This window comes from Antechinus flavipes, chromosome 4 (assembly GCF_016432865.1).
Source record: "Antechinus flavipes isolate AdamAnt ecotype Samford, QLD, Australia chromosome 4, AdamAnt_v2, whole genome shotgun sequence".
Lineage (NCBI taxonomy): Eukaryota > Metazoa > Chordata > Mammalia > Dasyuromorphia > Dasyuridae > Antechinus > Antechinus flavipes.
This window is the reverse complement of record NC_067401.1, coordinates 276577226-276596664: the sequence shown is the minus strand read 5'-3', so window position 1 is coordinate 276596664 and position 19439 is coordinate 276577226. Positions and strand designations below refer to the sequence as shown.

The window sequence follows — 19439 nt, the reverse complement described above, 5'->3', positions numbered from 1 at the left end:
ATATGCTGTTGGCTGGCCATGTAGAAAAGTTTAGCACCCTAAAAGAGTTATTTAGCTATAGGGAGAAAGGCACTATAAGGCATGGTGGGGGAATGAGAGGAGAGGTGGGGGAGAAGGGAAGGGAAAGATACCACAAGGTAGAGTGTTGTTTTGGATTTAATCCCAAGAGATCTAGCAAAGATGGCATAAGCCATAGACAGATTAATAGGGGAAATTCAACCACAGGAATTTAACATAATTTGGATTTCTGACAGGACATAGCAAGATTATCTAAAATCTCCACGGAGTGTGGGATTATGAGGCTAAACTTTTCCCCTCAGTGCCCTTCCCAGCTTGCCTCAGAGAGTAATTCCATCAATACTTCAGTCTTTCTCTGTCAACTACATCTAGTTACTTAGCACCTCTTGTACCCAAGGCTTCTGCCTGCAATTACTGCACTTCCATCCAATATACCACATTGCTTTCTTATTAATTCTTTATTCCTGAATTATAGTCATCTCTTAATATAATCTAAAGTTGCATTAGTTTTCTTTACTGGTGTAACACTTTTGACTCATAGTGAAGGTTTGCAATATGCTAAAAACACTTTTTTTTTCAGATTAATTAGATTTTGTTTTGTTTGCTTTTAAGTACATGTTTTTAATGGATTTTGTTTTTCTTTTGTTCTGTATTGGGGAATAGGTTGGAGTGGGAGGGAGAGGGGAGGATTTTTCTGATTGAAAAAATTTTTTTCCCTATTTTCATGCAGCAGTTACTTTGGTGCAATGTCAAATTCCAAAGCAAAATGATCACAATGGAGATGAGATTTCATACAGTTCCTTTCTTTTTCCATGTGCAATCATTATATTTCAAACTAGTTTCTTGTTTACAGCAACAGCATTCACATTTAAGTCTGAGATAACTGAGCTTTATTATTCAACATCTAATAGCACTCACTTGCAACTGCTGAAGATCTAGACTTTTCAAATAAGTCAGCCTATAACCCCACTAACTTTCTGGCTTTCTTTGGGGAATCTCTTTTGGAAATCCTAGAATATCTTCACATCATATGCTTTATGGTCTTCAAAAAAATTATCACAAATTACAGTAATCAGGGAAGATGACAATGAGAATCCCACAGTATGACAGAGAAACAATTCACATCATGTTGAATTCATTAATATTGGCAGTAAGAGCAAATTGTCACAGAAATGATGCTAAAAACACATATTTCTTAGTTCCTTTTTCTTTGGCAACTGAAGCCCTTTGGGATGGCTACTTCTCTACATTCAGCTAAGATTTGGAAGAAATAAGATTAAAAGAAAATTATTTTTTAGTAAGAGTCTGATTTGTGCTTTCCCCCCGCCTTTTTTTTTCTTCTTCTTTTTCCTCTTTTTCCCCCTCTTTTTATGGTTTTCTTTTCTCTTATGCTTCTTACATTCTGAGGAGCTGGAAGTGATGCCTTCTTTATGTGAGTTAGAATCCTCTAGTAACTTCTTTAATTATTATCTTCACATCTTTTTTTTCATGACATTTATTTTCCATTATGATGTCATACAAGGGATCTTTATTGCTACACTGAATTTTTTTAAATTTCTGATTGCCTTTGATAAAGAATGAACAGTCTTTGTCCCCTGTTCTGAGTCTATACAGTTTATAGTGCCACATTACATAACCTTGACTTTTTTCCCCAGGGGCATCCAGAGTCCTTTAATGGGAGCATTAGCCAGAAATTCTCTGGCAGGTTCATTGTTGGGTATTTCTGATTTTGCAGACTTTTGGCTTCGTCTCATCTTCCTTGATAAGTCCAAGAGGAGCTTTTTCATAAAGGGACTCCAGGGCTGCAGCTGCTACCACTGCTTCACAACTGGCGGGTGCTGTCTCTGCTCCTGGTGCCATGGCTGCTTCAGTTCTCCTAATTCCCAGGCCTGCAGAAACATAGCTGGGCTCGGTATTCTCCCAGATTAATTGTTAACAAGTCACATTCTTGCTATATTGGATTTATAGAATTGATTTTTTTAAACCTAAGTATAAGGCTTTATATTTATTCCTACTACAAGCTATTATACTGGGTTCTGGCTGACATTCTGATATGTTGAGATCTTTTTGGATTTTGATTTTATCATCCAGTGTGTTAGCTATTACTCCTAGCTTTGTGTCATCTGAAAATTTGGTAAGCATGCCATCTATTTACTGAGTTTATCCAAAGCATTAATAAAAATGCTATACAACATAGGACTAAGCACAGTTTCTTAGTATACTTTACTAGAAACATTCCCCCAAGTTAACACTGAAAAAGCAATAACTCTTCATGGGAACCCCACATTCAATACTCAAAATCCAGTTATCTATGTTTTTCTCTAGTTCATATTTCTCCATATTTTCCACAAAAATACTAGTCTGTCAAGTGTTTTGTTAAAATATAAACATTTTCTACTTCCTCCTCTTAGCTCCATTCCTGATGCCTAGACTTTTTTTATGTTGCCCCAACAGTTCTCATCCTGAAAGTTCACTGACACTTAAGCCTGCTCTGTTCTGTAACCCCTTCTTCCTATTCATTCTTCTAAAAAACTCCATGTTAAACAAAGTACTCAAACCAGCCATGTGTTTATTCCTCTCCAGGAGCCACTCCCAACTCTCCAGACTTTCTCCACCACAAACTCATGATTACCTTCTCCCTTCTTTTATATGTATTATCTTCCTCCATCATCCCCAACCTGCATCCCCCATTGAATGTGAGTTCCTTGAGGGTAGAGACAATCTTTCTTTATGCTCTTATTTGTATTACAAGCACTGTGTCTAAGTATCAGTACTCAACTCAGTAACTTGGACATTTCAAGGACAAGTTTTCTTATTATCTTAGTTTTCAGTTTGTTCTGACTTTTCCAGCCTAAAGATTTGTCATCTATTAAGACAAAACAGAAGCAAAATAAGAGTTGATTTCATTTGCTCTTTGTTGGCCATTATCATTGCCTCATCCATCTGAAAAGAGATCCTATTTTTTTTTTTAATTCTCCTTTTGTACCCAATGTAGCTAAAAAGAAATATGAAAGGCATCATGGAAGAGTGGATACAGAATTGTCCTTGGAGCCAGGAAGATCTGAGTTCAGGTCCTGTCTCTGATACACACTACCTGTGGAACCCTGAGATTCATTTAATCATTCAATGTTCTAGGCAACTCTCCAAGACTACAAGTTGAAGGGAATGTTCTAGTCTCCATAGACAGAATGAATTTCTTCATATGAAAGTTCTTGATATCAATCAAATCATAGATCTAGTCTCTATTTTCTTAATGAATAATAATTTTTTAAAACTTTCTGAAATCATTTGCCTTTTCCAATCTTATTTCATACTACTTGTCTCTGAGTGAATCTTCTATAATCCAGGCAAGCTAGCATACTTGCTTCTCTTTGAACATCTGCTGGTATTTATTCTTCTGTTACTTTGCTCATGATGATCCCAATGCCTACAATTCAATTCAACTCAACAAATATATGTTAAAATCTACTATATTCAACTATACTGTTCTAGGAATGTGTTTACTTTCCTTCTTTACCTTTCACATTCAGACCCATCTCTTAAAGCTCAACTCAAATGTCATCTGCTTCATGAAGTCTTCCATAGTCCATGAATAATCAATAACATTTCCACCCCTTAGACTTTATACAGCACTTTATTTACACCTATCTTATGTATTTATCTTCTATGACTGTGAATTAGCTTTCAGTATATGTACCAAACTCATTGCTATATTTTTAACTCAATGAGATAAGGATCACATCTTATATGAAATTTGATTTTCCCCTACCATATTATAGCACAGTACTCAGCATTTGTGTCCTTACTATATTTTTAGTGAAATAAAAATGGATATGCTGGATCCTTACTCTGGTGTCCTTTCCACTGTGTCAGCCATTTCTTCACCATGTTGTCTGTATCCTGGCCATTATACTCACCCTGATTCTATTGGATCTAAGTGGGTTTTTGGTTTACCTTGTCAAAATCTATGCTTCCATGTTATTTGTAAGTCTAATGCATAGAATAGTGTCTGGCATATAATAAGTGCTTAATAATGTTTTCTCTCTCTCTCTCTTCATCTGGCTATCTAGCTATCCTAGGCTAACATTCTAAGAATAGCTGAGAACCTTGAGTCTACCCTATTATCCTCTTGGTAAAATGGTTTGGATTCTAAAGAGATCTCATTCAAGTATACCAGGCTTAATTCCTATCACAACATTTAAAAGTGGCAAGTAATATGAATTAACTCAACAATTTGTGTGGAAAAATTGGGGAATTTTAGTTCACCTTTACATAGATCCATAATCTAACATAACTGCTTAAAAAACAAAAACTAGCAAACAAGCAAACAAAAAGTAATTAATGCAATCTTGGATGACATTAAAAGAAATAAAGATTCCAGTTCCAGGAGGGTAATAGTTGCTTTATGCCGTCTAGTAAACCATCTCTGTAATGGTGAATCAGTAGTTAGAACTAGAGCCCTCTCTTTAAGAGAGACTTTAGCATCCTAAAGTATTACAGAGGAGGATGATTAGATTAATAAGATTTAAATGCCAAACAGAATTAATAGTTGATCTCAGAGATAATAGAGTGCCCCAGTTGTTTTCTGAGTAAGGAGATTACATAGTCAAACCTGTGCTTTCAGACAATCACTTTGATAGCTCTGTGGATTGGAGTAGAAAGGATTTTGAGGTAAGGAGAACAAATGAGAGTATTCCAGTTGAGGTGACAAGGGTCTGACCTAGAGTAGAAGTTGTATAAATGGAGAATAGGTGGAGATAGAAACAACAATGGCAAATGATTAGAAATGTGGAGTGGGAAAGAATGGAGAATCAATAATGACAATAATAATAGTGTTATGAACTAAAATGATTGAGAGACAGGTGTTTTCCTTAAAAAGTAACAGGGAAGCTCTGAAGAAAACTGGGGAGGAGAGAAGAGAAAATGAATTCTATTTTGAAACACCTTGTATTGAGTCTGAGATGCATCAAGATCATTTTCTTAGAAATTTACAATGGCAGTTAGTGATGTGATATGGAAACTCCCGAGAAAGACTAGAGATGGATATATAAATTTGTGAGTCATCTAGAAATGGTGATTGAATTCATAAGTACTGGTTAAGGTATCAGTCGGAGAATAAAGAAGAAAAAGACAAAAGGATCCAGGACAGAGCACTGGAATATTCCCAGGTCATACCCTAGTTGGACATAAATGCTAATTAACAAAAATATCTCAGAAAATGGAGAGAGAACCACAAAAACCCAGCGAGTAGACAGTATCCAGGAGTAGAGTATGGATAGCAATGTCCAATGCTATCAAGAAGGATGTGGATTAAAAAGGCCATTAGAGGGACTTCCGGTTAAGATGGCGGAGAGGAGGCTCACTGCTGCATAAGCTCCGCGCTTTCTCTCACTATCCACTTCATTACAAGCCTCTGAATCAATGCTTGACTGAAAAAAACCCACAAATAGTTACCAAGAGAAGCCATCCTTGAGATCCGCCAAGAAAGGTCTGTCTTTACTGGAGGGCTGGGGCGGTTTTAGATCGGGCGCAGGAGGCGGGCAGCGGCAGTGAGAGCACGGGAGCAGAGCTGAGAGGGGGTGGGGAGTGATCGTAGCCGTCTCTGCGGGGAGAGCTTCGCTACAGGTTTGGAACCTGCAGCAAGTCAACAGCCCAGCAGAGAAGCTAAAAACACCGGGGCTGAAGAATACAACCGCAAACAGCTGGAGTCTCTCAGGACCTGGCCCCCCCCCCCTTCCCCCCCCCTCAGTGACTCAGCACGCTTTGGGATCTCAGAGCGCAGGCGCAGCACAGTCCTGCTAGTGCCTCACTGCTGCCACCTGCAGTCTGTAGAGGAAGCTCGATAACACACCCAGCCCCCCCCCCAAAGAAAGACTCCAGTTTTTTCTGTTTTTCTTTGGTAGTTTATCTCTGATTAATAGACAGAATGAGCAAGAAGCTGAAGAGGACTTTAACCCTTGACAGCTTCTATACAGATAGAGAGCAGACTCTAAATCCTGAGGAGACTAAAAACAGGCAGTCCCCAGGTGATTCCCCAAAGGAGGAAATCATCTGTTCCTCAGCACAGATGAACCTCATAGAAGTGATTAAAAAGGCTCTCACAAGGGAGCTAGAAGAAAAATGGGGAAAGCAGAGTGAGGCTTGGCAAAAGGAGAGGGAGGCTTGGGAAAAGGAGAGGGAGGCTTGGCAAAAGAGCCTGGAGAAAGTTAAAGAGAGAGTGGATAAAGAAGTAAAATCCTTGAAAAATAGGATTAGTGAACTGGAAACAGAAAACAGCTCTCTAAAAAACAAAATTGGCGAAATGGAAAAAAATTCCACAGAACAAAAGAACTCAATTGGACAATTAGAGAAAGATTTTAAAAAAGTGAGTGAAGAGAATACTTCACTGAAAATCAGAATTGAACAAGTGGAATTGAATGACTCGAGGAGACAAGAAGAATCAGTCAAGCAAATCCAAAAAAATCAAACAATGGAGAAAAATGTGAAATACCTTCTGGGGAAGACAACAGACCTGGAAAACAGATCCAGGAGAGACAATCTGAGAATCATTGGACTCCCAGAAAAACATGATGAAAAAAAAAGCCTGGACACTGTCTTCCAGGAAATCATCAAAGAGAACTGCCCAGAAGTCATAGGAACAGAGGAAAAAATAAACATTGAAAGGATTCATCGATCACCCACTGAAAGGGATCCTAAAATCAAAACACCAAGGAATATAGTGGCCAAATGCCAGAACCCTCAGGTGAAAGAAAAAATATTGCAAGCGGCTAGAAAAACCCAATTCAAGTATCAAGGAGCCACAATAAGGATCACCCAGGATCTGGCAGCATCCACATTAAAAGATCGAAGGGCCTGGAATATGATATTCCGAAAGGCTAAGGAACTTGGTATGCAACCAAAAATAACTTACCCAGCGAGAATGAGCATCTTTTTCCAGGGAAGAAGATGGACATTCAACAAAGTAAGCGAATTTCATCTATTTCTGATGAAAAAACCAGAACTTAACAAAAAGTTTGATCTACAAATATAGAACTCAAGAGAAATCTAAAAAGGTAAAGATTAATCTTGGGAACTATATTTTGACTATATAGATGTATAAAGAATACATGTATACCTTGTTCTAGAAATTGATGTGGAAAGGACATTGTACCAGAAAAAGGGTAAAGTGGGGGTAGTACATCTCATGAAGAGGCATAGGAAACCTATTATATCTGAGAGAAAGAATGGAGGGGGATGAATATAGTGGGTATCTTACTGCCTTCAGAATTGGCTTTAAGTGAAAAATCTTAAGACATATTCAATCTATGGTGAAACTTCTCCCATCTCATTGAAAAGTGAGAAGGGAAAAGTGGAAAGGGAAGGAATAAGCTAAGCGGAAGGGAATACGGGAACTGGGAGGGAAAGGGGTAAGATAGGGGGAGGAACTCTAAGGCGGGGGGAGGGACACTAAAAAGGGAGGGCTGTGAGAAGCAAGGGGTGCTCACAAGCTTAATACTTGGAAGGGGGGGAAAGGGGAAAGAAGGGAGGAAAGCATAAACCGGGGTTAACAAGATGGCAAGTAATACAGAATTGGTCATTCTAACCATAAACGTGAACGGGGTAAACTCCCCCATAAAGAGGAAGCGGTTAGCAGAATGGATTAAAAGCCAGAATCCTACAATATGTTGTTTACAGGAAACACACCTGAAGCGGGGAGATACATGCAGGTTAAAGGTAAAAGGTTGGAGCAAAATCTACTATGCTTCAGGTGAAGTCAAAAAAGCAGGGGTAGCCATCCTGATCTCAGATCAAGCTAAAGCAAAAATTGACCTAATTAAAAGAGATAAGGAAGGACACTATATCTTGCTAAAGGGTAGCATGGATAATGAAGCACTATCTATATTAAACATATATGCACCAAGTGGGGTAGCATCTAAATTCTTAAAAGAGAAACTAAGAGAGCTGCAAGAAGAAATAGACAGTAAAACTATAATAGTGGGAGATCTTAACCTTGCACTCTCAGAATTAGATAAATCAAACCAGAAAATAAATAAGAAAGAAGTCAAAGAGGTAAACAGAATACTAGAAAAGCTAGATATGATAGATCTCTGGAGAAAATGTAATGGAGACAGAAAGGAATACACTTTCTTTTCAGCAGTTCATGGAACCTATACAAAAATTGACCATATATTAGGACATAAAAACCTCAAACTCAAATGTAGTAAGGCAGAAATAGTAAATGCATCCTTTTCAGACCACGATGCAATGAAAATTACATTCAACAAAAAAGCAGGGGAAGTAGACCAAAAAATAATTGGAAACTAAATAATCTCATACTAAAGAATGATTGGGTAAAACAGCAAATCATAGACATAATTAATAACTTCACCCAAGAAAACGATAATAATGAGACATCATACCAAAATGTATGGGATGCAGCCAAAGCGGTAATAAGGGGAAATTTCATATCTCTAGAGGCCTATTTGTATAAAATAGAGAAAGAGAAGGTCAATGAATTGGGTTTGCAATTAAAAATGCTAGAAAAGGAACAAATTAAAAACCCCCAGTCAAACACTAAACTTGAAATTCTAAAAGTAAAAGGTGAGATCAATAAAATTGAAAGTAAAAAAACTATTGAATTGATTAATAAAACTAAGAGTTGGTTCTATGAAAAAACCAACAAAATAGACAAACCCTTAGTAAATCTGATTAAAAAAAGGAAAGAGGAAAATCAAATTGTTAGTCTTAAAAATGAAAAGGGAGAACTCACCACTAACGAAGAGGAAATTAGAGCAATAATTAGGAGTTACTTTGCCCAACTTTATGCCAATAAATTCGACAACTTAAATGAAATAGAAAAATACCTCCAAAAATACAGCTTGCCCAAACTAACAGAGGAAGAAGTAAATATCCTAAACAGTCCCATCTCAGAAAAAGAAATAGAACAAACTATCAATCAACTCCCTAAGAAAAAATCCCCAGGACCAGATGGATTTACATGTGAATTCTACCAAACATTTAAAGAACAATTAACTCCAATGTTATATAAACTATTTGAAAAAATAGGGATTGAAGGAGTCCTACCAAACTCCTTTTATGACACAGATATGGTACTGATACCTAAACCAGGTAGGCTGAAAACAGAGAAAGAAAATTATAGACCAATCTCCCTAATGAATATTGATGCTAAAATCTTAAATAAAATATTAGCAAAAAGATTACAGAAAATTGTCACCAGGATAATACACTATGACCAAGTAGGATTTATACCAGGAATGCAGGGCTGGTTCAATATTAGGAAAACTATTACATAATTGACTATATCAATAACCAAACAAACAAAAACCACATGATCATCTCAATAGATGCAGAAAAAGCATTTGATAAAATCCAACATCCATTCCTAATAAAAACACTTGAGAGCATAGGAATAAATGGACTTTTCCTTAAAATAGTCAGGAGCATATATTTAAAACCATCAGTAAGCATCATATGCAATGGGGAAAAACTGGAACCTTTCCCAGTAAGATCTGGAGTGAAGCAAGGTTGCCCACTATCACCATTATTATTTAATATCGTATTAGAAACACTAGCCTCGGCAATAAGAGTCGAGAAAGATATAAAAGGAATTAGAGTAGGCAATGAGGAAACCAAACTATCACTCTTTGCAGATGATATGATGGTATACCTAGAGAACCCCAGAGATTCTACCAAAAAGCTATTGGAAATAATTCATAATTTTAGCAAAGTAGCTGGCTACAAAATAAATCCCCATAAATCCTCAGCATTTTTATACATCACCAACAAAACCCAACAGCAAGAGATACAAAGAGAAATTCCATTCAGAATAACTGTTGATACCATAAAATATTTGGGAATCTATCTACCAAAGGAAAGTCAGGAATTATATGAGCAAAATTATAAAAAAGTCTCCACACAAATAAAGTCAGACTTAAATAATTGGAAAAATATTAAGTGCTCTTGGATCGGCCGAGCGAACATAATAAAGATGACAATACTCCCTAAACTAATCTATTTATTTAGTGCTATACCAATCAGACTTCCAAGAAAATATTTTATTGATCTAGAAAAAATAACAACAAAATTCATATGGAACAATAAAAAGTCGAGAATCTCAAGGGAATTAATGAAAAAAAAATCAAATGAAGGTGGCCTAGCTGTACCTGATCTAAAATTATATTATAAAGCAGCAGTCACCAAAACCATTTGGTATTGGCTAAGAAATAGATTAGTGGATCAGTGGAAAAGGCTAGGCTCACAAGACAGAATAGTCAACTATAGCAATCTAGTGTTTGACAAACCCAAAGCCCCTAACTTCTGGGAAAAGAATTCAATATTTGATAAAAACTGCTGGGATAATTGGAAATTAGTATGGCAGAAATTAGGCATGGACCCACACTTAACACCATATACCAAGATAAGATCAAAATGGGTCTATGACCTAGGCATAAAGAACGAGACTATAAATAAATTAGAGGAACATAGAATAGTTTATCTCTCAGACTTGTGGAGGAGAAAGAAATTTGTGACCAAAGATGAACTAGAGACCATTACTGATCACAGAATAGAAAATTTCGATTACATCAAATTAAAAAGCCTTTGTACAAATAAAACTAATGCAAACAAGATTAGAAGGGAAGCAACAAACTGGGAAAACATTTTCACAGTTAAAGGTTCTGATAAAGGCCTCATTTCCAAAATATATAGAGAACTGACTCAAATTTATAAGAAATCAAGCCATTCTCCAATTGATAAATGGTCAAAGGATATGAACAGACAATTTTCAGAGGATGAGATTGAAACTATTACCACTCATATGAAAGAGTGTTCCAAATCATTATTGATCAGAGAAATGCAAATTAAGACAACTCTGAGATACCACTACACACCTGTCAGATTGGCTAAGATGACAGGAAAAAATAATGATGAATGTTGGAGGGGATGCGGGAAAACTGGGACACTAATGCATTGTTGGTGGAGTTGTGAACGAATCCAACCATTCTGGAGAGCAATCTGGAATTATGCCCAAAAAATTATCAAAATGTGCATATCCTTTGATCCAGCAGTGTTTCTATTGGGCTTATATCCCAAAGAAATACTAAAGAAGGGAAAGGGACCTGTATGTGCCAAAATGTTTGTAGCAGCCCTGTTTGTAGTGGCTAGAAACTGGAAAATGAATGGATGCCCATCAATTGGAGAATGGCTGGGTAAATTGTGGTATATGAATGTTATGGAATATTATTGTTCTGTAAGAAATGACCAGCAGGATGAATACAGAGAGGCTTGGAGAGACCTACATGAACTGATGCTAAGTGAAATGAGCAGAACCAGGAGATCATTATACACTTCGACAACGATATTGTATGAGGACATATTTTGATGGAAGTGGATTTCTTTGACAAAGAGACCTGAGTTTCAATTGATAAATGACGGACAAAAGCAGCTACACCCAAAGAAAGAACACTGGGAAACGAATGTGAACTATCTGCATTTTTGTTTCTCTTCCCGGATTATTTATACCTTCTGAATCCAATTCTCCCTACGCAACAAGAGAACTGTTCGGTTCTGCAAACATATATTGTATCTAGGATATACTGCAACATATCCAACATATAAAGGACTGCTTGCCATCTAGGGGAGGGGGTGGAGGGAGGGAGGGGAAAAAAAATCGGAACAGAAATGAGTGTAAATATAATGTAATTATTAAATAAAAAAATTTAAAAAAAAAAAAACAAAAAACAAAAAGGCCATTAGATTAGACAATTAAAATATCATTGGTAACTTCCAATATCAGGAAAACTTCTGTGTAGCAATTATAACAGTTCACAGATTCATCAAAGTAGCAAAAGAACTGTATAACAATTAAATGAACTGTCTTGAAAAGTATTGATCTCTCCATCACTGAAAATATGCAACCAGAGGCCGGATGATTCTGTTAGTGATTTGTAAAAAGAAGTTCTACAAGGGAGATTGAAATAGATAACCTCTACAATCCTTTCAACTCTAAGATTTTTTTGTCATTACTCCTCTAGGGAAGCTCCCTGAAGGATAGGGTTATATCTCATTCACCTTTGTGTCCTCTGTCATACTAAGCATAGTATCTTGCACATAAGATATTCTCAAAAAGATGTTAAAACAAATTAAATGATCCTGATTCAGCACCCTCAACCCAATATGACATGATAAGGCAGGTTGAGTGTTCCTTTCAAGTTCAAAATTTATTATCAAATGCCCTTCGAAGTCCACAAACAATTCTAGCACTCTGATCAAGGAAGCCTTCACCCTCCTCTTAATAAGATGATTCATCTCCCAGGGTTCTGAACAAGTGACAGGAGCTCAGGCCCATTTGGAAAAATTGAATTTTATTTTCCCTAATGTCCAAGTCATTCCCTTGGCACAAAAATGTAATAGCAACTCTGACAGAAAAAAAAGCAAATGAGGCAGATTTCTTATGTTCCCAAATCACTCCATAATATGAATCCAAAAAATATGTTTAGGGTCACACAGCTAATAAGTTTTCAAGGGAGAATTTAAACTCAGTTCAACTCCAATTCTTAATATTCCATCTACCATGCCACCTAGTTGGCTCATGTTGAGCTGGAGATGCTAGGTGTACATATACTAAAGATCTTTCACAGTAGATGGAGATACATATCTGAAGCTCAGAGAAGAGATCGATACTGGAGAAATATATTTGAGAGTTATTTATATACAGGTATAAATTAATGGATGCAGACATGACTGAGAATACCAAGAGAGACATTGTAGAGTAAAAAAATAGGTGAGCCAGTGACCATCCTCACAAAATACTTCAATGACTTTCTATTTCCTCTAGAATAAAATATAAACTACTTAGCCTAACATTTAAGACCCTATAAGATCAGCCTTCAATTTATCTTTTCTAACACAATTTAACATTAATATCTCCAGAGTTCAAGCTATCCTCCAAACAAACAATATTCCATTTCTGGTCTCCATTCAGTCATAAAAGAATTATCTTCCCCACCCCTTCTTCTATTTCTGAAAAGCATTTCTATCTTTCAGAGTTCTTATCATTCTTAAAGGGTATATTCTTTAATTCCACTCAGAAGCCTTTTTAAAAAATCTATCCAATTGTTAGTCTCTCTTCTGTCTCAAAATATCCAAAACTTTTTAGCTTTTTCTATACCTTTTTACTTAGTACATTGTGTTATACTCCTCTTCATCCATATCATATCTTCTCCAGAGAATAAAAGCTCTTTGGGGCCAGGGACAGTTTCATTTATGTTTTTATATCCTTAATACTAATACAATGCTTCGCATATGAGTATATAATAAATATTTGTTGAATTGAAAATGATAGAAGAGGAAGACCTAGCACAGACATTTAAGTAATATTTGTATTTACAGGTCTTAGAGAGGTTGAGATTCTGAAGGAATCAGCAAAGAAATGAAATCAAAGATACAGGTAGAATTACCTTTTGAGAAAAGTAATGATACCTCTTCATTTGTGACCACAAGGAAGGAATGATGTTGGGAAATTACAGGGAATGGAGGTAGCAGAGAATAGAAAGGTAGTTAGTTCATAACTGCTGGTCTCAGTCTTCTCAATGAAGTAGAATTCTATATTCCTATGAGTAGGGAGGAAATGCTATGGGGAATATTCACGGTGATGGTACTGAGGTGATGAGAGGTAAGAAAAGGTTTGGAACAAATAACCTTTGTGAGGAATGAGACAAGGAATTGATAAAGATAGAGTGGGAGGATTGGCAAGCATCAACAAGGCCGTAACTTAAGGTTAAATACCATGGCATTATAGTGGAAAGGATAAGCTCAATTTGATGATTTTATTCATTGAAGATCAGAAAAAGTAGATGATGGAAGATAACCAGAGATCAGAATTACCAAATGAACTTCTCATAAATTCTGATAGATATTTTTGTGAGTAGCTCAATGATTTCACTATTCCCATGTATGTAACAATTTCATTTGACTTTTTTCTTGTCCATCAAATCATTAGGAATGGCAAAACATTGGATAAACAGGGATTCTATTATAATGTCTAATAAATATGAAAAGAGGCAACCACAGAACCAAGACTGTATATGGAAATAAATGAAAGCAGAGCAGGAGAAATGAATTGGCAGAATAGGTGTGGGTTATATGATCAGAGATTACAACAATATCTTACATTTATATAGTACTTTAGGTTTTGTAAAATGCTTTACAAATAGGTAAGGGTGCAGAGCTGGTTCACCATCAGTAAAAAAATGGAAAAATGAAAGTATGAAAGAATGTGTTCATAAAATGAAATTTCAGAATTCAAAACCTTGAAGGTAGCATTCTGAGACATAAGTGTGCCCATGTTGGTAGATGGTTGCAGTGGAATGGAGAAAATGGCTATTAAAGTTGAGAAGATTGAGGTCAGGGGTATGTATGTATTGAGGTCAAATCATTGTGGCACCAAACAGTAATTTCTTTGATTCAAACTAACTACTTCTCTCATTGAGTTCAACAGACATTTAAGTGCCTACTATGTATAAAGTTCTGAGAGATTCTGGAGAGAGTGTTCTGTACTCTTCTAATATCATTTCTCTAAATACTGTAGAATTTACTATCGCTACACTAAGTTGTGCAACAGTGTTATTCTAAATTAGTATTTTATTTCAAATACATAAATCTTGAAGTTTATTCTCCCAACAAATTTATAGGAAGCAGACCTTTAGAAATGAAGAAAGATACTTTTAACTCTTTGAGGTGGGAAGACCAAATGCACACATATTGCTGTAAACTCTCTTATACAATTAGTCAAATGGCAATCATTCATTTACCATGGGCCAGGCACTGTGCTAAGCACTGGGAATAAACAATAAAATAAATAGTAGTTCCTGTTCTCAAGGAACATATTTTCTAATGATCTATGTCTTCTTTATATCCTAGGTAGCAAGTCTAAGAAAGCATTGGCTTTAAAATCTTTTAGTCTTCCCTGACATTAGACATTTATCTGATTTGAAGGAAAAAAAAAGAGCACTTAATCGAGTTTCTCCATCCCTATCCCATCCCCCTCCTCCCACCCCTGCCAAGAATTACAGGGAGGGAAGAATAGACAAAAAATAAAAATATAAATACACTTTACTTCATAGAATTTTAAACAATTTATTTCATTTTTAATTTGTGGAATAAAACAAACATTTCCTTAAGATAACATAATAAAATAGATGAGTGTAAATGAAACTTCAAATTTATTATGTATGATGAGAATTTCATGAGGAAAACAATAGTGATATAATTAATACTTCATAATAATATAATAATGCAATACTTTATAATAAAATACAATTAAGCCATCTTGAGCCATGTAGACAATAACACCTCATTAGATTCAGTACCTTAAAATCACTGAAAGACATTTAGTGGCATACTTATGCATATTAACACAGTAGAATTCCATATCTTATAATGGCATTATCCTGACTAAATGTACATTTAGATTCCTTTTTAAACAGTGTCTCTTTTGATTCTAATTTAATTGTATTATTTTGTTATCTTGGTTCATGATCTTTATTTTTGCAAATATCTTATTCCCAGAATTAGATTCCTAATTGGCTTACTCTTAGAAATTCCTAACTGGTTTACACTTTCAGGATGGAGAAACCTAGAGAGGTTGGATTCTTTTTACACAATATAACTCACCAATGGATACAGGACAAAGTCCTCTAGAAGGAGACGACCTCTAAATAGCCTGTGGTTAGGTACATTAACCAGAGGCTCTAGATCAAACGAGAGAATATGTTTAAAGCATTTTATAAATCATAAACCAATATATGTTATTATTAGTAACATAACACACACACACGTCCTTCTAAGAATACTTCTTCTGTTAATCTCTAAAATAATCTATTCTAGGTAAACTTGTAACCAATACCAAAATCAGTATTATAATGAATCCATTATAGTCACCATATTGACCCCATGTGACTCCCCATTGGGGTCATATTCCCCAAAGGCGATTATTATACCACCAAAAAAAGTTTAATTCATAGACATCTCAAAAATTAATGTCATACTTCAGAAACACAAAATTGTATTTCAAGGAAACGTTAATGGAAATGCATGGTAGGAGGTTTTATCTTAATTAGATGACTAAAAATTTTCTGAACTTCAGCAATTCTAATGTATACACATCACCAAAACCTAACAATTATCAGGAAAAAATATGGCTTTAACAATGTTTTCACAAAAATGCTTTCTCCTCCTAGATTAATAGGTTGAATGTCAGTGCAACAAATTTTATAACATATTCCTTAACTATTAACCAGGAAAGGGTTAATCATTTTCCAACTACAAACCTTGCTGGTGAATATGCTACAGATTAATATTTTTCCAAATGAATATGAACGGTTTTAGATGAGTGCTCCTTAAATGTCATTGCATATTAGTTATGCCAGGATCATTAAGGGGTATGAGAGGTAGGCTTGCACCATATCATCTGAGACATAGATTCTTGCTGTAGACTGTAACTGTCAAAGTTACCAGGTTAGAACAGTGGCAGTAATGATTATTAATGTAACTGAAGCATTAAATTGTGGCATTCTTCTTTTTCAACAGTAATCTTTTGAAAAGGCTCTAAAAATGCAAGTGTTTCTGTGAACAATGGGCTCTTTGGGGAAAAGAACAGGGGGAGAATAAGGATAAATATGTTGCTAAATTATTCAAAATAAATCAGTGAAATCAAAATGGATTTTCTCTAGAGTTTAATAATGAATCATGATTTATTTGCAGGTGCCCAATCTTGGTAATTAATGAACAACTTCAATGCTTTTTGGAAGACTGAATCACCCACGGTCAGGAGCATTCAAATGTCAGGGGGTAAGAGTTTTGCTCTTTGTCCAACACCTTTGTTGCAACATCATTCACTGATTTACAAGAATTTCTAACCTTGAGATGACATTTAGTGGAATGTCAACTTCCCACATGACTAACAGGGAGAAGCTTTAGCAATTTGTCTCTTAAAGACACTGACACCAATCATTTGGGGCTTTATTGGGATATTGGATTACCTTGAAAGAATCTTGAGATTGATCACCAAAGAACATGTTTTTTTGAAATCATTCCTGATTGTCCCAGACAGCCCATCTATGCCATCGGCAATGTTCGCTTCTCAGGAAAGAGGGGGAGGATCTGGACTAGTGGTCTGAGAAAAGGCCTCTGGGCTTTTCCTTCTCTGAATAACACCTTATTTCAATACAAGGTCTAACATACATATTTTCTGTGCCTTTGAGCAAATCATTTAATTTCAGTTTCTTCATCCATAAAGTGAGGATCATCTACCTCACAGGGATAACAAGATTGCTTAATCTTTTTAGTAAAGGCCTTTGAAGAAAACTACTGCAATTTGCTGGTAATGGTAATCAGGGCACTTTGAACTTATAGGCTGCCTTTCTTCTGAGAGACTCAAAGTGCTGAGTACCATTAGTCAGTGCATTATGAGGCCGTTACAGAAAGGTATCCAGCAAATGGGGGAAAGTTGCTATTGGCATCTCCATTCTGCATAAGGAATAAATTCTCTAAAAAAAAGGAAGAAGCTTCTATTAGGATCCCAAGTTGAAATGGCTGAATGCTGTGGTAAATGAAAGTGAATTTAAACTACAGACTCAGAGGATGTTTTCAAATTGAGTAGAAACTCCCATGCAAGAAGAGAAATTACAGCCTCTCTGACTCCAAAAGCTCTATACCAATAGCCGTAATTAACTTTCAAAAACTAAATCATAATGCTAAAGGAGGCTTCAGAGTATCACGATGGAGAAAACATCTTTTCATTTATCTTTTCACTGACATGAAAATGATTTTTTCAAGGAAAAAAATCTTTCCTTTCTTCCCTAACACTATTCATCTCCCTCTTGTGTACAGCCAAAGAAAAAGTTTCCCTAGGCAGCTGAAATAATTAAATAAATAACTCCAACTTATCAGGACCTCATCCAAAGAACTTGAAGTAAAAGAAGCAAGGGAGCTGTATGAACACATTCCTGCAGTGTAACTGACTGGGGGAAGGGAGTGAATTCAACTTTCTGACAACTTGAGAAATATTTTTATGCAAAATATTATAGAAGGGGAATTAATTGAACATGTCCTTTTTAGCTTGAAGTCAGAGCACATGGACAGTCCAATACTTCTATTAGCTCTCCCAGACATCTATTTCACTGTTTTATACCATTTTCATCATTAAAAAGCACATACAATAAGGGACTGGCCAATGAGCCCAGTCCTTATTTATGAGCTGTATAGAGTACTTCTGAGACATCTCTGTGTGGACTTTGGATCATATGCGGACAGTCATAAATTATTCTGCTCTACTAGCCATATGGTGAAGAAAAACTTCTTTTGCTGAGTAGCCAAATGGGATATTTTCAATAGGCACTAGCTGAACAGTACTATATTCTTCGCTTTGGCTGACTTCTTCCCAGGTGTCATTCTGGTGAGAGAAAACAAACAATGCTGTGAGAAAATAGGTTTTGGTCTTTTGCTATCTGAGCCCAAGATATAACCCAACACGGACCTTGCTTTTTTGTTGATGCAAAACAGAAGTGTATACAACATTTATAGATATAACCAAGGCCTTTGATATTGTCAGTCACAAAGGCTCATGGAAAATTATGTTAAAATCCCGTTGCCCAAAGAAGTTCATCAATACAGTACATCAATTTCATGATGGCATGTTTGCCCAGTTCTGGACAACAGGCAATGCTCTAGAGCTTTCCAGTCACCAATGGAGTGAAAAAAGGCTCTACTTTTTAGCATGATGTTTTCAGTCATTTTCGCAAACACCTTCCATATTTTATGACAAATATGGAATCAGTTAGCTACCACACTGATGGTAAACTGGAAAAAGCTACAAGCAAAATCCAAAGTAGAGAGAGTGCTAATGCATGATTTTTTGTTTGCAGATGATTGTGCAGCCTCCAAAATAGAGATGCAACAAATTATGGATCAATTCTCTGCTGCTTGTGCTAATTTTGGCCAAACAATTAACACCAAGAAAATATAGCCAGTACCACACCATCCATGTATGGAACCATCAGTTACAGTAAATGATAAAGTTTTTAATGCTGTGGGTAAGTTCACTTACCTTGGCAGTATACTTTCCAGGGATGTCCATATTGATAATGAGAGTGACACACTCATTGCCAGAGCTAGCTCAGTGTTTGGAGGTTCCCAAGGAAAGTTTGGGAAAAGAGAGGTATTAGACTGACAACCAAAGTGAAGGTCTATAGAGCCATATATTGACCTCGTTGTTGTATACCCATAAAACCTGGATAGTATGCCAGTGCCATGCCAGAAAACTGAATTGCTTCCACTTGAACTGAGGAAGATTCTGAAGATCACCTAGCAGGATAATATATCAGAGACTGAGGTTCTTTCTCAAAGTAAACTGCCAAACACTC

General features: G+C 36.0%; 1 pseudogene; it reads right to left on the bottom strand.

Annotated features, from left to right (window-relative positions):
• Nucleotides 1-1268: 1268 nt before the first annotated feature.
• On the bottom strand, nt 1269-19153 carry LOC127561509 (retinitis pigmentosa 9 protein homolog; annotated as a pseudogene).
• Nucleotides 19154-19439: the final 286 nt, after the last annotated feature.